The sequence below is a fragment of the Lepidochelys kempii genome, chromosome 1 (assembly GCF_965140265.1).
Source record: "Lepidochelys kempii isolate rLepKem1 chromosome 1, rLepKem1.hap2, whole genome shotgun sequence".
Lineage (NCBI taxonomy): Eukaryota > Metazoa > Chordata > Testudines > Cheloniidae > Lepidochelys > Lepidochelys kempii.
Window position 1 is genome coordinate 41,891,125 of NC_133256.1, and position 18,622 is coordinate 41,909,746.

At 42.8% G+C, this 18,622-nt stretch overlaps 1 protein-coding gene across 4 annotated transcripts in view; it reads right to left on the reverse strand.

Moving 5' to 3' along the window:
• The window catches only part of SPATA13 (spermatogenesis associated 13), a 131,430-nt gene that overhangs the window by 100,040 nt on the left and 12,768 nt on the right, over positions 1 to 18,622 (reverse strand). For 2 of the 4 annotated variants that reach the window (XM_073340069.1, XM_073340074.1), the window contains exon 1: positions 1,113 to 1,227. The exons of the other annotated variants lie outside the window; for them this stretch is intronic. The gene's annotated coding sequence lies outside the window, so the exon portion shown is untranslated. Of the gene's footprint in view, positions 1 to 1,112; positions 1,228 to 18,622 lie in introns of those variants that run through there. 4 annotated transcript variants of the gene reach the window in all.

Consider the following 18,622-nt stretch of genomic DNA (forward strand, 5'->3'; position numbering starts at 1 on the left):
CTCTCTTCGGTTATAAAACAACAGCAGTCTAGACCTGTTTCTCTGGAAAAGTTATATAAATTCCAGAGAAGGAGGAAGGATAAACACTCTAGTTTGCACATATTGTGCCAAATCCTGGTCTCATTAAAGTAAATCAACTTCAATTGGGTCAGGGCTCGAACTGCTGATTATTTACTTGTTTTCCTTAAAATGTAAGCAGCTGATCTGTTTCCTAAGTGCTGTTTCATAATTTTGACCTTTTAAAATTTCTGCTGTGTTAACTTATTCTTAAATGTGCACTACGGGCTGAAGCCTGATTTTACTGGAGTCCATAGCAAAACTCCCACTGACTTCCAGTCGACCAGGATATGACTCTGTGCATAGAAGGCTACTCCAGCTCCCACTGAAACAAATAACAGGATTCCCACTGAGCTGGATCAGGCCCAGAGAGGCTACAACAACTGGCACAACCATATTACTGAAAACACTTTTCCAGAACTGACCTTGAAAAAATGTCTGAGGACTTGGGAACTGCAGGCATGGATAGTTCCTAACGAACCAGTCCCCTAAGCTCCGATTTAAGTGTCTACTGAGTCAGCTTTAGCCATCTATGTGCAAAAGACTTCACAGCTGTACAATATACAGATGCAATAACATGTAATATAAAGATATTCTATTTAGATAAATTACTCAGATCAAACACAACCATAAAAACCCCTTTTCTACAGTGGTGGAAGTCACATTGAAGCTAAAGACACTAAAGAGTGAAAACATTCGTCTCAATCTAATATTGTGATTCTGGACACAGATAGAAAGAAGAAAAGGAGTACTAGTGGCACCTTAGAGACTAACCAATTTATTTGAGCATAAGTTTTCGTGAGCTACAGCTCACTTCATCGGATGCTGTAGCTCATGAAAGCTTATGCCCAAATAAATTGGTTAGTCTCTAAGGTGCCACTAGTACTCCTTTTCTTTTTGCGAATACAGACTAACACGGCTGCTACTCTGAAACCTGGACACAGATAGGTTCTAGTAACACAAGATACAGGATTTTCTTTAAAATTCTTCAGTACCTAATTAGAACAACTGAGAACATAACAAACACTAAACATAATAAGTACTAATCCACATACCTCTATTTTTAAGTCTTCCAACAGCCATTGATTCTTTTAGATGAGATTTAATGTAAGTGCATGAAAATCCATTGCATGAAAATATTACACAACTACCGTATGAACCTCGTCTCACACTAGAGCCCAGAAAATGTGTTTGGTTTAAAGTGCCTGCTGTTGCCTGCATTTAAAGGGCCCAATCCTGCATGGTGCTGAGTGCGTTCCACTCCCACTGGGTGTGAAAGGCACTTGGCACTTCACAGGAGCACTCAGTACCTTTTCGGATTGAGCTCTAAGTTAATATATAACGAGTGGTTCCACACCAGTGTGTGAAATCACCAAGTTAAACATATACTTACAAAACTGAAGCAGCAGAAGAAATAAGCATAACTTATACTGGTGTTTCATTAAGGCTCTTTTGTTTTAAACATCCTTGTACGTAACATTCGTGTTCATTTGCTCATACTGAATCAAGAGTTGAGGGACTGACTTATTGTGTCAAATATAAAATTAATACGTGGAGGAAGAACAATGCAATATAAGAAGCTATTGCCTCAGCTAATAACCACAGACATCTAGTTAAATATTGTGCAGGTTATGAGATGTTTTCTGTGGATCGGAGTTCATCATGCGTAAATTGCATTTGACAATGTAGACAAAATGGCAAACCAAGAGTAACACAGGCCAACCATCCATCTGCATAGAATTTAAATAGGAACAAGCATTAAAGATAGTAGAAATAAATGGTATAGCCTATTTGCACCTGCAAAAATAATGATTGTGTACAACAAGAGTAATTACTGTAGTAGGTGAGGGAAAACGAAAACAGGCAAAAAATAAAAGTTTGGGGCTTAATTATAACTCTGAAGGGTGCAAAACACTATAGGAGGGAGAATGAGTGGGCAGTGGGTAGAGCAGCTTTCAGAAACCACAGGTGTAGCACTATATAAAGATAGACAGGCACTTCTCAGGCCTGGTCTACACTACAGAGTTAGATGGACAAGCTGCCTTGCATGAACCTAGCTGTGGAAGTCTGTTACTGGCTTTCAGAAGCCATCCTACAATGCTACAATACAATGGATACAAGCGCTCCCGAAAGCTCACACACACAAACGATTTAATCACTGCTGTGGCTGTGTGCTGACTTAAGTTAGGTTGACATAATATCGTAGTGTAGACATGGCCTCAGGGAAGTAGCCATGCTTTGGGCCAATTAGTATTACAGACAGGCAAGAGCTCCACTACTTCATGCATTGCATCTGAGAGTGCTAAAGGAGTTGGCGGATGTGATTGCAGAGCCATTGGCCATTATCTTTGAAAACTCATGGTGATTGGGGGAGGTCCCAGATGACTGGAAAAAGGCTAATGTAGTGCCCATCTTTAAAAAAAGGGAAGAAGGAGGATCCTGGGAACTACAGGCCAGTCAGCCTCACCTCAGTCCCTGGAAAAATCATGGAGCAGATCCTCAAGGAATCAATTCTGAAGCACTTGGAGGAGAGGAAAGTGATCAGGAACAGTCAGCATGGATTCACCAAGGGCAAGTCATGCCTGACTAATCTAATTGCCTTCTATGACGAGATAACTGGCTCTGTGGATGAAGGGAAAGCAGTGGACATGTTATTCCTTGACTTTAGCAAAGCTTTTGACACGGTCTCCCACAGTATTCTTGCCAGCAAGTAAAAGAAGTATGGGCTGGATGAATGGACTATAAGGAGGATAGAAAGCTGGCTAGATTGTCGGGCTCAACAGGTAGTGATCAATGGCTCCATGTCTAGTTGGCAGCCGGTATCAAGTGGAGTGCCCCAGGGGTCGGTCCTGGGGCCGGTTTTGTTCAATATCTTCATAAATGATCTGGAGGATGGTGTGGATTGCACCCTCAGCAAGTTTGCAGATGACACTAAATTCAGAGGAGTGGTAGATACGCTGGAGGGTAGGGATAGGATACAGAGTGACCTAGACAAATTGGAGGATTGGGCCAAAAGAAATCTGATGAGGTTCAACAAGGACAAGTGCAGAGTCCTGCGCTTAGGATGGAAGAATCCAATGCACCGCTACAGACTTGAGACCAAATGGCTCGGCAGCAGTTCTACAGAAAAGGACCTAGGGGTTACAGTGGACAAGAAGTTGGATATGAGCCAACAATGTGCCCTTGTTGCCAAGAAGGCCAATGGCATTTTGGGATGTATAAGTAGGGGCATTGCCGCAGATCGAGGGACGTGATCGTTCCCCTCTATTCGACATTGGTGAGGCCTCATCTGGAGTACTGTGTCCAGTTTTGGGCCCCACACTACAAGAAGGATGTGGAAAAATTGGAAAGAGTCCAGTGGAGGGCAACAAAAATGATTAGGGGACTGGAACACATGACTTATGAGGAGAAGCTGAGGGAACTGGGGATGTTTAGTCTTCAGAAGAGAAGAATGAGGGGGGATTTGATAGCTGCTTTCAACTACCTGAAAGGGGGTTCCAAAGAGGATGGCTCTAGACTGTTCTCAGTAGTAGCAGATGACAGAACAAGGAGTAATGGTCTCAAGTTGCAGTGGGGGAGATTTAGGTTGGATATTAGGAAAAACTTTTTCGCTATGACGGTGGTGAAACACTGGAATGCATTACCTAGGGAGGTGGTGGAATCTCCTTCCCTAGAAGTTTTTAAGGTCAGGCTTGACAAAGCCCTGGCTGGGATGATTTAGTCGGGGATCGGTCCTGCTTTGAGCAGGGGGTTGGACTAGATGACCTCCTGAGGTCCCTTCCAACCCTGATATTCTATGAGTCTATGCTCCTCAGTGCTAGAAGCAAATTTACAATTGCCTATGTGGCTTCACTGGGGTAGGAGAAGTAAAATTTGGCCATTTATCTGTAGAGGCAGGGGCAGCAGAAGCTTCCTAACCGGGGAGGGAGAGAGGAAGGGGGGCCTATGGACCAGATCCGAAGTCAATGGGAGTATTTCCTTTGACTTTACTGAGCTTTGTGTAAGTCCCGTAGTACAGGGCTCCATCTGATATAAAAGTTGTTATATCATTAAAGGACAGCCCAAGAGTGCTGTACATTTTCTTTAGCCTCAAATCAGTCATCAGAGTCTTCATTTACTGTGCTTCCATGTAAATATGTATTTGAGGTGAAGATGCTGTGGTGAAGCAGCAGACTTTGTTCTCTGGTTTGGCACTTTACGAGACACTGAAATTTAGGCACAACTGTAAAGTAAAAGGTCAATTCCCAGGCAGGTCACAGGTACAAAGCTGTAACCAGGCATTTTAACACCTGGAGAGAGCAAACATATTTGAGCCCTTACCATTTTTTCCCTTCATTTTGCTGCTCTATTTCTCCACCCCCACCCCCTACAGCTTTGCGCCCTGGGCAGCTGCCCCACTTGCCCCACCCTGGTTACAGTCCTTCACAGGTCTGAGGAAAGGGAGCAGAAGCCAGAACCAGAAGGCCAAAAATAAAATAAATTTAGCATTCAAACCCACAAAGAAACTTATCTGACAAATCTCTTGGAGATTTCTCATTTTAATATGAGGCTTAGGAAATCAAGCACTGGTGTAGAAGACATTCCAAAGTTTTAAAGCTGCATAATGCCTGTTTTCCTGGACAGATTTACAGCAGAATCCTAGTTAACACCTCAGTAAGCAGAATAATCTTGACTGTCTTTCCCCTCAATGTACTGTACAATAGAAAATAATATTTTGAATTTCTATTATACCTGTCAGCTCAGGATCTCAAAGCACTTTACAGACATTAATGAAATTAGGCCTTACAACTGTCATGAGTTAAGGTCTTATTATATCAATTATACAGATGAGGAAAGTGAGGCACATATAGGTTAAAGCCCAAATTTTCAAAAGTGGCCTCTATTTTTGGATGTTTCAGATTTTGGGTTGCGAACCTCAGACCCTAAGACACCAACATTTGAGACACCTAAAATGAGTGGCCAATTCTGAATATTTTGGCTTTAGTCACTTGTCCAGGATCCTAGAGCAAGTCAGTGGCAAAACAAAAGGATCCCTTACTCTTACCTTCCTGCTGAAAATACATGGCTCCATTCTCGGGACTTATTCTGATTTGACAGCTCAGTCCCTCTCAGTCCCCCTCAAAAGGCAGTGGCAATGACCCATTTAAAACTGAGTCAACATAGGTGAACTAAGGGGAAGGGAGTCTCTCCGTTTGTTTGGAACATAACCCAGAACAGACAATTGTTGACAGAGCAAACTTGTTAAAAGAACTAATTTGTTGAAAAGGAATTTTATATGTTCACTGTGGTTCTTTCATATATCCCATAGTTACCTAAAACAGAAGCAGCCAAACCAGTCCAAAAGAGCCTACAGAAAGCCAATTAATCATTCCCCCAACTAAAACCCCTCCAACGCATTATTAAGGATCTACAACCTATCCTAAAGGATGACCCAACACTCTCACAAATCTTGGGAGACAGGCCAGTCCTTGCCTACAGACAGCCCCGCAACCTGAAGCAAATACTCACCAACAACCACATACCACACAACAGAACCACTAACCCAGGAACTTATCCTAGCAACAAAGCCCGTTGCCAATTGTGCCCACATATCTATTCAGGGGACACCATCACAGGGCCTAATAACATCAGCCACACTATCAGAGGCTCGTTCACCTGCACATCCACCAATGTGATATATGCCATCATGTGCCAGCAATGCCCCTCTGCCATGTACATTGGTCAAACTGGACAGTCTCTACGTAAAAGAATAAATGGACACAAATCAGATGTCAAGAATTATAACATTCATAAACCAGTCGGAGAACAGTTCAATCTCTCTGGTCACGCAATCACAGACATGAAGGTTGCTATCTTAAAACAAAAAAACTTCAAATCCAGACTCCAGCGAGAAACTGCTGAATTGGAATTCATTTGCAAATTGGATACTATTAATTTAGGCTTAAATAGAGACTTGGAGTGGCTAAGTCATTATGCAGGGTAGCCTGTTTCCTCTTGTTTTTTCCTACCCCCCCCCCCCCAGATGTTCTGGTTTAACTTGGATTTAAACTTGAAGAGTGGTCAGTTTGGATGAGCTATTACCAGCAGGAGAGTGAGTTTGTGTGTGTATGGGGGTGGGGGGGATGTGAGAAAACCTGGATTTGTGCAGGAAATAGCCCAACTTGATTGTCATGCACATTGTGTAAAGAGTTGTCACTTTGGATGGGCTATCACCAGCAGGAGAGTGAATTTGTGTGGGGGGGTGGAGGGTGAGAAAACCTGGATTTGTGCTGGAAATGGCCCACCTGATGATCACTTTAGATAAGCTATTACCAGCAGGACAGTGGGGTGGGAGGAGGTATTGGTTCATATTCTCTCTGTATATATAAAGTCTGCTGCAGTTTCCACGATATGCATCTGATGAAGTGAGCTGTAGCTCACGAAAGCTTATGCTCTAATAAATTGGTTAGTCTCTAAGGTGCCACAAGTACTCCTTTTCTTTTTGCGAAGACAGACTAACACGGCTGTTACTCTGAAACCTGTCAGTACTAATACAGTTAGCCAGACTGGAATGGTCTGATTTTCAGAGACGCTGCAATTCCCATTCTATTCTGTTCCATTCAGAGTCACATCACCATGGTACTGAGCATCTTTAATCTGAGTTCAGTGGGGATCATGGGCATCCAGCACCTCTGCAAATCAGGCCAGAGTATCACAAACTGAATGATGTGCTTATTCAGTCTTTACCTGCAGCGTCAAGCTCTGAAAAAGCTGTGAGCTCTTACCTTCAGGATAACAGAACACTCTCTCTGGTTCTCAAAAAGAAAAGGAGTACTTGTGGCACCTTAGAGACTAACCAATTTATTTGAGCATAAGCTTTCGTGAGCTACAGCTCCACTTAAGACAGGCAAATGCCCTTGTTATCCTGCAAGTCATGATTAGGGATACCTAGAAAATATGGACAGAAGAAGGTAAAGGTGAGGGTCCTTAGAACTGTTTGATATTTCAAGACTAAGGGCTTGTCTTCATGTTCAACGCTACAGCACTTTAGTGAAGACGCCAACAGGAGAGCTTCTCCTATCGGCGTAGTTAATTCACCTCCCCAAGAGGGAAGTCTCAGTTCAATTCCTAGGGGACAGACGTCCTCATCACCACAACCTGTAGTACTGTTGCCATCCTTGGCAGCAGTCTCAGCAGACCAGCGAAGGGTACAGGCCTGGACACTATATTACAGGGCGAACACCTACATGTTAAAGCAGCGCATATCTACCTGGGGGTTAGGTCGTTACAACTGCATCGCTCAGGGGTGTGCATTTTTCACACCCCTGAGCAACACAGTTGTACCGATATAGGCCTGTAGTGTGGACCTGGCCTAATTTCTCCAGCAGGAATAGGGATGTTCTTTGATTGATTTCAGTGCATTCCAGGGCTGTAAAACTAGGGGCTTGTCTACACTGGCACTTTACAGTGCTGCAACTTTCTCGCTCAGGGGTGTGAAAAAAACACCCCCTTGGGCACAGCAAGTTTCAGCGCTGAAAAGTGCCAGTGTAGAAAGTGCACCAGCGCTGGGAGCTGCGCCCCTCATGGAGGTGTTTTTTTAGAGAACTAGTTCAGTAGTTTTCAACCTTTTTTCATTTGCAGACTCCTAAAAAATTTTGAATGGAGGTGCAGACCCCTTTGGAAATCTTAAAGCATAGTCTGCGGACCCCCAGTGGTTCGCAGACCACTGGCTGAAAACCACTGCACTAGTTGCACAAGGTGGGTGAGGTAATATCTTTTATTGGACTAACTTCTGTTGGTGAGAGAGAGACAAGCTTTCAAGTCACACAGGGTATTCATAGATTCATAGATATTAAGGTCAGAAGGGACAATGATGATCATCTAGTCCGACTTCCTGCACAATGCAGGCCACAGAATCTCACCTACCCACTCCTGTGAAAAACCTCTCACCTATGTCTGAGCTACTGAAGTCCTCAAATCGTGGTTTAAAGACTTCAAGGCGCAGAGAATCCTCTAGCAAGTGACCCATGCTCCATGGTACAGAGGAAGGCGAAAAACCTCCAGGGCCTCTTCCAATCTGCCCTGGAGGAAAATTCCTTCCCGACCCCAAATATGGCGATCAGCTGAACCCTGAGCACATGGGCAAGATTCACCAGCCAGATACTACAGAAAATTCTTTCCTGGGTAACTCAGATCCCACCCCATCTAACATCCCATCACAGGCCATTGGGCCTATTTACCATGAATAGTTAAAGATCAATTAATTGCCAAAATCATGTTATCCCATCATACATCTCCTCCATAAACTTATTGAGTCTATTCTTAAAGCCAGATAGGACTTTTGCCCCCACTGCTTCCCTTGGAAGGCTATTCCAGAACTTCACTCCTCTGATGGTTAGAAACCTTCGTCTAATTTCAAGTCTAAACTTCCCAATGACCAGTTTATATCCATTTGTTCTTGTGTCCACATTGGTACTGAGCTTAAATAATTCCTCTCCCTCTCTGGTATTTATCCCTCTGATATATTTATAGAGAGCAATCATATCTCCCCTCAACCTTCTTTTAGTTAGGCTAAACAAGCCAAGCTCCTTGAGTCTCCTTTCATAAAACAGGTTTTCCATTCCTTGGATCATCCCAGTAGGATGGGCTCCACCTAAACCAAAGTGGATCGAGACTGCTGGCACTTAACATTAAAAAGGTTACAGAGCAGTTTTTAAATGAAGAGATGAGGGAAAGCTGATTGCTGCAGAGGCACACATGGATCGGACAGAGACTTTTCTCTTAGAGGAGAGTCTATTGATAGAGATTCACTAGGTTTTAGTCAGGAGGAGAGGATGAAAGAGGACAAAGTATGGGTCAGATCAGAAGAGAAATATTCACATAAAGAATCTCACACATCAGAAAAGGGCAGACAAATAAACAGTGACAAGTTTTTAAAGTGCTTGTACACAAATGCTAGAAGTCTAAATAATAAGATGGGTGAACTAGAGTGCCTTGTGTTAAAGGAGGATATTGATACAACAGGCATCACAGAAACCTGGCGGAGTGAGGACAATCAATGGGACGCAATCATTCCGGGGTACAAAATATATCGGAAGGACAGAACAGGTCATGCCGGGGGGGGGGGGTGTCACTATATGTGAAAGAAAATGTAGAATCAAATGAAATAAAAATCTTAAATGAATCCACATGTTCCACAGAATCTCTATGGATAGTAATCCCATGCTCTAATAAGAACATAACAGTAGGGATCTATTATCAACCACCTGACCAGGACAGGGATAGTGACGATGAAATGCTAAGGGAGATTAGATAGGTTATCAAAATAAAGAACTCAGTATTAGTGGGGGATTTCCATTATCCCCATACTGACTGGGTACATGTCACCTCAGGACAAAATGCAGAGACAAAATTTCTCGATACTTTAAATGACTGCTTCTTAGAGCAGCTGATACAGGAACCCACAAGGGGAGAGGCAACTCTCGATCTAGTCCTGAGTGGAGAGCAGGATCTGGTCCAAGAGGTAACTATAACAGGGCCACTTGGAAATAGTGACCATAATATAATAACATTTAACATTCCTGTGGTGGGAAGAACACCTCAACAGCCCAACACTGTGGCATTTAATTTCAGAAAGGGGAACTATGCAAAAATGAGGAGGTTAGTTAAACAGAAATTAAAAGGTACAGTGACTAGAGTGAAATCCCTGCAAGCTGCATGGACACTTGTCAAAGACACCATAATAGAGGCTCAACTTAAATGTCTACCCCAAATTAAAAAACACAGTAAAAGAACTAAAAAAGAGCCATCGTGGCTTAACAACCGTGTAAAAGAAGCAGTGAGAGAGAAAAAGGCATCTTTTTAAAAGTGGAAGTCAAATCCTAGTGAGGTAAATAGAAAGGAGCATGAACACTGCCAAATTAAATGTAAATGTAAAAATGTAACAAGAAAAGCCAAAAAGGAGTTTGAAGAATGGCTAGCCAAAAACTCAAAAGGTTATAACAAAATGTTTAAGTATATCAGAAGCAGGAAGCCTGCTGAACAACCAGTGGGGCCCCTGGACAACCGATATACAAAAGGAGCACTTAAAGGAAAACTTCTTTGCTTCAGTTTTCACAGCTGAGGAGGTTAGGGAGATTCCCAACCTGAGCCGTCTTTTGTAGGTAACAAATCTGAAGAATTGTCACAGATTGAAGTGTCACTAGAGGAAGTTTTGGAATTAATTGAGAAACTTAACAGTAACAAGTCACCGGGACCAGATAGCATTCACCCAAGAGTTCTGAAGGAACTCAAATGTGAAATTGCAGAACTATTAACTATTTGGTTTGTAACCTGTCCTTTAAATCAGCTACTGTACCCAATGACTGGAAGATAGCTAATGTAACGCCTATATTTAAGAAGGGCTCTAGAGGTGATCCTGGCAATTACAGACCGGTAAGTCTAACGTCAGTATCGGGAAAATTAATTGAAAGAACAGTAAAGAATAAAATTGTTGTGCAAAAGTCAACATGGTTTCTGTAATGGGAGATCATGTCTTACTAATCTATTAGAGTTCTTTGAAGGGGTCAACAAACATGTGGACAAGAGGGATCCAGTGGACATCGTGTACTTAGATTTCCAGAAAGCCTTCGACAAGGTCCCTTACTAAAGGCTCTTACGTAAATTACGTCGTCATGGGATAAGAGGGAAGATCCTTTCATGGATTGAGAACTGGTTAAAAGACAGGGAACAAAGGGTAGGAATAAATGGTAAATTTTCAAAATGGAGAGGGGTAACTAGTGGTGTTCTCCAAGGGTCAGTCCTAGGACCAATCCTATTCAACTTATTCATAAAGTTTGCAGATGATACTAAACTGCTCAAGATAGTCAAGACCAAAGCAGACAGTGAAGAACTTCAAAAAGATCTCATCAAAGTAAGTGATTGGGCAATAAAATGGCAAATGAAATTTAATGTGGATAAATGTAAAGTAATGCACATTGGAAAAAATAACCCCAACTATACATACAATATGATGGGGGCTAACTTAGCTACAACTAATCAGGAGAAAGATCTTGGAGTCATCGTGGATAGTTCTCTGAAGACGTCCATGCAGTGTGCAGCGGCAGTCAAAAAAGCAAACGGGATGTTAGGAATCATTAAAAAAGAGATAGAGAATAAGACAGAATATCTTATTGCCCTTATATAAATCCATGGTATGCCCACATCTTAAATACTGCATACAGATGTGGTCCCCTCATCTCAAAAAAATATATACTGGTATTAGAAAAGGTTCAGAAAAGGGCAACTAAAATGATTAGGGGTTTGGAACGGGTCCCATATGAGGAGAGATTAAAGAGGCTAGTACTTTTCAGCTTGGAAAAGAGGAGACTAAGGGGGGATATGATAGAGGTATATAAAATCATGAGTGGTGTGGAGAAAGTGAATAAGGAAAAGTCATTTATTTGTTCCCATAATATAAGAACTAGGGGTCACCAAATGAAATTAATGGGTAGCAGGTTTAAAACAAATAAAAGGAAGTTCTTCTTCACTCAGTGCACAGCCAACTTGTGGAACTCCTTGCCTGAGGAGGTTGTGAAGGCTAGGACTATAACAGTGTTTAAAAGAGAACTGGATAAATTCATGGAGGTTAAGTCCATTAATGGCTATTAGCTAGGATGGGCAAGGAATGGTGTCCCTAGCCTCTGTTCGTCAGAGGGTGGAGATGGATGGCAGAAGAGAAATCACTTGATCATTACCTGTTAGGTTCACTCCCTTTGGGGCACCTGGCATTGGCCACTGTCGCTAGACAGGATACTGGGCTGGATGGACCTTTGGTCTGACCCAGTGTGGCCATTCTTATGTTCTTATGTCTACACAGCAAAGAAAAACCCACAGCTGGCCCATGCCCACCGACTTGGGCTCGTGAGGTTCAGGCTGTGGGCCTGTTTCATTGCTGTGTAGACTTTCAGGCTTGGACTGGAGCCTGAGCTCTGGGACCTTCCCACCCCACAGGGCCCGAGCCTGGAAGTCTACACAGCAATGAAACAGCTCCGTAGCCTGAGCCCCGCAAGCCAGAGTCGCCAGGCACGGGTCAGCTGCGGGGTTTTCTTTGCTGCATAGACATACCCACAGAGGTCTACTCCCAGCACAGCAAAATGCAAGGTGGAAGGGATTGTTTAGCATAAGTAGTTAGCACCTATTGTAAGGGACCACTCAAGGTAGAGTGGCTCTTACTGCAGAGTATAGAGTGACTGCAGAGGTGTTAACAGGCCACTCTATCTTGAATGGTCCCTTACAATAGGTACTAACTACTTATGCTAAACAATCCCTTCCACCTTGCATTTTGTAGTGATGCTGAGAGTACCTTTCCCAGACCTGAAGAAGAGCTCTGTGACCAACATGGCTGCAAACACACTGCATTGCCACTAGCTGGAAGTCTCGGTTAAATTCCTATGGGACAGATGTCCTCATCACAACTACCACTATTACTATTGCCATTGTTGGCAGCAGTTTCAGCAGACCAGCCAAGGATATAGGCTTGGACGCTAACATTTACATGATTACAGGTTTCAGAGTAACAGCCGTGTTAGTCTGTATTCGCAAAAAGAAAAGGAGTACTTGTGGCACCTTAGAGACTAACCAATTTATTAGAGCATAAGCTTTCGTGAGCTACAGCTCACTTCCTCAGATGCATCTGAGGAAGTGAGCTGTAGCTCACGAAAGCTCATGCTCTAATAAATTGGTTAGTCTCTAAGGTGCCACAAGTACTCCTTTTCTATTTACATGATTAAGTCCCTTCTTGCCACACACGTCTAAGACAGTGTGGGGAAGTCTGGCTCCTGATTCCCATGCTGTACTTGTTCTGTGAATAACAAGAGTCTCTCTCTCTCCAAGGCAATACATTCAGCACTTTTCAATAGCACTAAAACCACTTGAGGATGCAGAAACATAAAATAATAATTCACCATCTGTGGATCTTAAGTCTTTCACTATAGTAAAAGCAGCAAAAAAAAAAAAATGGGAAGAAATGGAAATAATAGATCACTGTGTAGGCTACATCTGCATATTGTGTGTGTGTTTCATTGATAGCGCTTAAACTCAACAATTCCACACAACACAGAGTATGCACTTTTAAGTAGGGAAATACTTCCTCCAAATATTTAGGTTAGCAACAGGAATGTAATCAAGGCACAGATCCCATCAGGAGACCAATTCACCACTGGGTCACACAAAGCAAATAGATGTATCCACTAATTACTGGGGAGAGAAGGAGAAAGGACTGCAACTTTAAAAGGTGTTTTAAACACTCCGACTGTATTTTTAGCAACATGGTTTCATAGACTTTGAAAAGAGGATTGTTTTTTGCCCAAGAATTGCCATCAGAGAGGTAAAATTGAGGCACTAGCATAGTGCCCAGGCGGGATAATATTCTTTAAGGACTTTGAAGTGCTATGGCGGCCATTTAACAAAGAACTCCATTGCCACCTCACCCCTTCAATTTTGATTCTCTGAAGCAGGGGCCGAGGGGGGGGGGAAATGTATGTTCTTTAACAGACCATTAAGTGATTTTATAAAATAGCAACTTTGTTTAAAAGCCTTGAAAGAGCAATTCCATCTCCATAGGTGTTACGTTTCACTGTCCCATCCATATTGGACTTAGACAGTGATGTTAGACGCTGGCCTTTTATGAGGAACTTCTCTCCATCTCCCTTTGTTTAGCTGGCTTTTCAGTGTCTGGAGGAGGATTCCATGACAGTAATGAAAACTGTACAAGTATTGCTATGTCGGACTTCTGTTCTATCAGCAGTCAAGGTGTTCCATGAAGTTTTTTTTTTTTTAATATTGAAATTTAATAAATGGTAATTAGTTGTTTTTTTCTTCCCTCATGCACATGTTATACATGAGCACACACATTTCACATCCATAAATACAAACCCCATACATGTAGATTCTTATATGGTAAAATGAACAGCCCACAGGCCCTAAGTAACGGTTTATGCAGCACATGAGGCCATTGACTCTGCAGTGCTAACAGTAGAGTGCAGTGGTATTTTGGTTCTGGAAGCAAGCGGAAGTGCCTGACACGATACAAGGAGAAGATCTATGCAGATAAGAGCAGGTCAGCATTTTATGAAAAAAAGAACACCTCTGCTCTGGGAGTTTACAACTAAATCAGAGAAATTAAATACAAACTACAAAAGATCAGGTGCAAGACTTGGGGCCAGATTTCCAGAAGAGCTCAGCTTCCATGTAAGCACCAAAAAAAAGAGGCTAGATTAATAACAGTCCTCAGCAGACTGGGAGTGGAGCAGTAAGTGAAAATCTGACTTCAAGTGGTCAATGGGAGTAGAACACGTTTGACCACCTGGCCTAACTGTGGATGCTGAGCACTGGGAAATCGGCCCTTTGGCGCACACAGCACTGGAGAGGGGAGAGGAGTGGAGTCCTGGGGTGAGGGTGGGATCCACACAAGGGGTGGGCTTAAGGAGAGAACATGAGCAGCTACAAGAGGAAGGGGAGCGTGAGTAAAAACATAGGGGAATATGGTGCTGTTGAATATCAGCTGTTCATTCTCTCTGGGTGTGTGTGTGATGACAGGCCTATTGAGCCTCCCAAACTGACCAGGAGACTCCCAGTTTCAGGTGGCCTCTCCCAGGCTTCCCAACAGCTGCTTCAGTCTCCCCATTTGGAAAGCCGCAAAGCTGTGCGGAGGAGCTCCAGGTTATGTGTTTATGGTTACAGTCCTCCAGGAGCACAAGCAGAGTCTCTATGATTAATCCTCCAAGACTCCCAACTGAAGAGACTTTACCTACATCAGAGTTCCTAACCTGCCTATGAGGACATGTAGCTAGTGCAACATTGTGTCTATGGCCATAGACTAGTTGGGGATTGCACTGTGAGGAGAGTCCTAAGGAGGGGGGCAGAGAGAGGAAGGAACATACTGCGGAGGATGGGGTGGGAAACTTGAGGGAGGAAGCAAGGAAATGTATATATTTTAGAGAGGAGGAGCAGCAGGGAATTGATGGATTTGTAAGGAAATAAAATGGGGAATTCATGGATTGGACTGCACTGGGGATTTTATGTTGTAAATTAACCTTTTCTCAGGTCCATGTGACTAATCACAGCAGTGAGGTATGTAACTGGGGTGACTGTTGTAGTCCTGGATCTCCAGGGTAAAAAAAAAAAAAAAAGTCAGTAACATAAGGATGCTGTAATAAAACAATAATGAAACATCAAACATGCCATTAATGACATTTCCATTACAGCTTCTCAGTCGGTTAATGACCAGTGAGGCTACTGGTTTCATCACTAAAGGTTTGCACATTTATTTACAAGATTCTGAAGTGGAACAATGCAATAACTTGCCTCAGGCAGACCCAGTCACCGCACTTACAAATTCTTAACCTTCCTAGAGGCAAGGAATCAAGAGGCAAAGATAGAAGGAGACTTCTGAATGAATGGATAGTCCTAGTTGGGCAATTTGTAAAAAAGCCAACTTCCTGAAGACAATCGAATAGTGTTCTGAAGCAGCCAAAGAGGTCTCATCGATCCATTCAGGGATCACAAATTACTAGTATCAGGCAGGAAATGCACTTTTAACAAGGTTTTTATCCAAGATTTTTATTTACCCTGCCATATTAATTGCAATAGATTAATGAGTCAACTTAGCTATTTCAACATAACTTGTACTACTTGGGTTTGGATTTGATTTGTTTGGTCAGATAATGAGTTGATATTCAAACTGAACTATTTACATATTACAGGCTCTTTAGAGATAGGGTTGTGTCTAGTAGTTAGAACAGGAGGATTAGGTTGTATTCCATATTTTGCAACTGAATCACTGTGCTCCCTTGGGCAAATCATTTGATCTCTTGGCTTTAGGTTTCTTGTTTGTAAATGAAAAATAAAATCAGGTGACATAAGGAGCCAAGAGACTATAAACACAGGAATAATTACTGTAAGAAAGGTCTATGAGAGGGATGACAAGGATAATGAGACATACTCCTCATCGCTGAAAAGTGGTAAGCATTGCAGGATATATAAATAGATTGAGGATCTTTTGGAAAGAGTGACATGTCCCCTCTGGTAAAAAAGCAGCAGCAGCAACACTCTACTTAAATTTGTGAGCATTACATACCGAAATTATTTCAATCTACTTGCCGTGTTTGCAGTAGCAGTAAAATACACATGGGCTCTTAAGTGCCCGAACTTCTGTGAACACGTTCAGCCAACTTCTAGTTGCCATTCCTACACATTTATAAAAGCCTTTTTTTTTTTCCCATCTTAGGAACTGGGAGATTTAAACTACAGAGATAGATGAAAGATAAACACATTGGGATGCCAAAGAAATGTCTAGGCAGTGTAACAAAATTTCACCCAAGGCAATTAAATATGATTTAACATCCTAACTGCAATGACTAACCTATGAAAGTCTCTACTCCTTAACTTTACTGGGGAAAAAATTCATTAAGACAACAACCCAAGATAAAGAATGAGCTTGTATTTAACAACATGCATCTCTTGTAAATGAGCCAGATCAAGCTCACTTGACAAGAGTATGGTAGCCTAACCAAATTTGATAGGGCTACCTGCATGAGTAGAGGAAGCAGGAGTTGGTTCTGTCCCTGACATCTTGTTTTCACATGCCAGTACTGTTATGACTTCATGCTATACGCACACAAAGTAGTGTGAAAGAACACTGTAAAAAAGAAATGTTTTCTGTTAGATGCATGCTACAAAGAATCCTATTTGGGAACACCACCAGGTTCTGGTGCATTCTTGGATTTCTTTACCTTGATTAAGCAAATGAAATGTGTTTCCTGGGAACATAAAACATTTGTATGGTGCAAAGAAAGATGTCAGAACAGAGGAAAGTAAAGGAGAAAGACTTTGTGTTCTCATATGAAAACACATGGGGTAAAATCCTGGCCCCACTGAAGTCTATGGCACAACTTTGATCGACTCCACCAGGGCCAGGACTTCACCCTTGGCTGGCAGATTCAACTACATTAGTAAGATTCAAAACCCCTAGCAATGAAACTGCCAGTGTCCACAAGGGTGAGCCACAATATGAGAGGAGGACATAAAAATAAGACAAGTTTCAGAGTAGCAGCCATGTTAGTCTGTATTCGCAAAAAGAAAAGGAGGACTTGTGGCACCTTAGAGACTAACAAATTTATCTGAGCATAAGCTTTCGTGAAGTGAGCTTCTTTTTTTTCCTTTTTATAAAAATAAGAGACACAGACCTCAGCAAAGGGGATGTAGCAAGAGTACCTGTGCAGTCCAGCTATTCCTGCTGTCAGTTAGAGGCAGCTGGGTGCAGATTTAGATCAGTCTGAAGGCAGCTCTAAATTGCACCTGTGGCTGAAGTTGCTCCCAGTGAGCCCCAGGATTGGAAAGCTGCTAGGGTTGCATAACATGATGTTTACACAACTTCTACCCCCCACATCAAGTGCGCCGCATCTGGACCCAAGACTGACTGACTTTTACAAAACATACTCCAGAATCTTTACTACTTTGTGATGTAGTTGTGATAGGGTGTATTCCCCACACTCATCCTAAAGGGGTTAAGGAAGGCCAGAGAGGCCAATTAACCTATTAGACTGCAAAATGGGAGAATTAAGGCTGAGACGAAAGCCCTAATTAGGGGAAGCTCACCTGTGCAGGAACAAGCTGTAGAAAAGGGTTGTAGGGAAGTAGTTTGCAGTCACTCACTGTGGGAAGGGAGGAGTGTTTGTGGTATAGAAATTAGTCCACAGTTATTCACTGGGAGGAGGGAGTTTGGGCTGGCAAACCCAGAGTGGGGGAGTCAGATGGTGTAGGAGACTCTGGGAAAAGGCAGCCAGGTTCAGGATGGTGGAGACCTCGGCTGCATCATTAGAGGGTCCCTGAGCTGGAACCTGCGGTAGAGGGCAGGCCTAGGTTCCCCTACCAGACACTGGGGAAGTGGCCCAGACCAGACAGAGGAGAGTAGACTGCCTGGGACGGTTTGCCCCACAAGACTTTGAAACCCTTAAAGGGGAGGACCGTGGTAGCCTGGCCGGAGAGCCACATCACAAAGACTAAGCTGGAGTGAGAGGGGCTGTAGGGTGAGGGAGGACAGTGAGTGAAGCGATCACCAGAAGAGGGCCCCAGCCCTGGAAAGAGCTGATCCCCAGAATGGCAGGGAGGAGGCACCACCTGCAGCGAGTGGACGCTGTGATAGTTGTGTTACCATAAGCAGTTAAAATGAAACTACATGTCTCAAAACAAATGAACAAAACACACTTTGTGATGCTGTGTCCTGGATTTAAAAAAAGAAAAGGGTCTGTTAATTTGTGCACAAAATTGTTAGGCCCCAATCTTGCAAGGGACTCTGCACAGGGGTCACCCACACAGAGCTCCTTGCAGGATCAGGTCCTTACCCTGCAAAGGGTCTCCCATCGCTTGAGTGAATTAGTATGTTTCTACCATACAATATTTCATTTCCAAATCAAATATTTGACTGTACTTATGGGACTGGCTTAGTCTCAAGGTCTCTAGTGTTCATCTAGGGCTGAGCAAAAAGCTTCCCTGCTTAATTAATAGCTCACACTTTGAAGTTAGTGCGTTACTAATGGAAGGAACA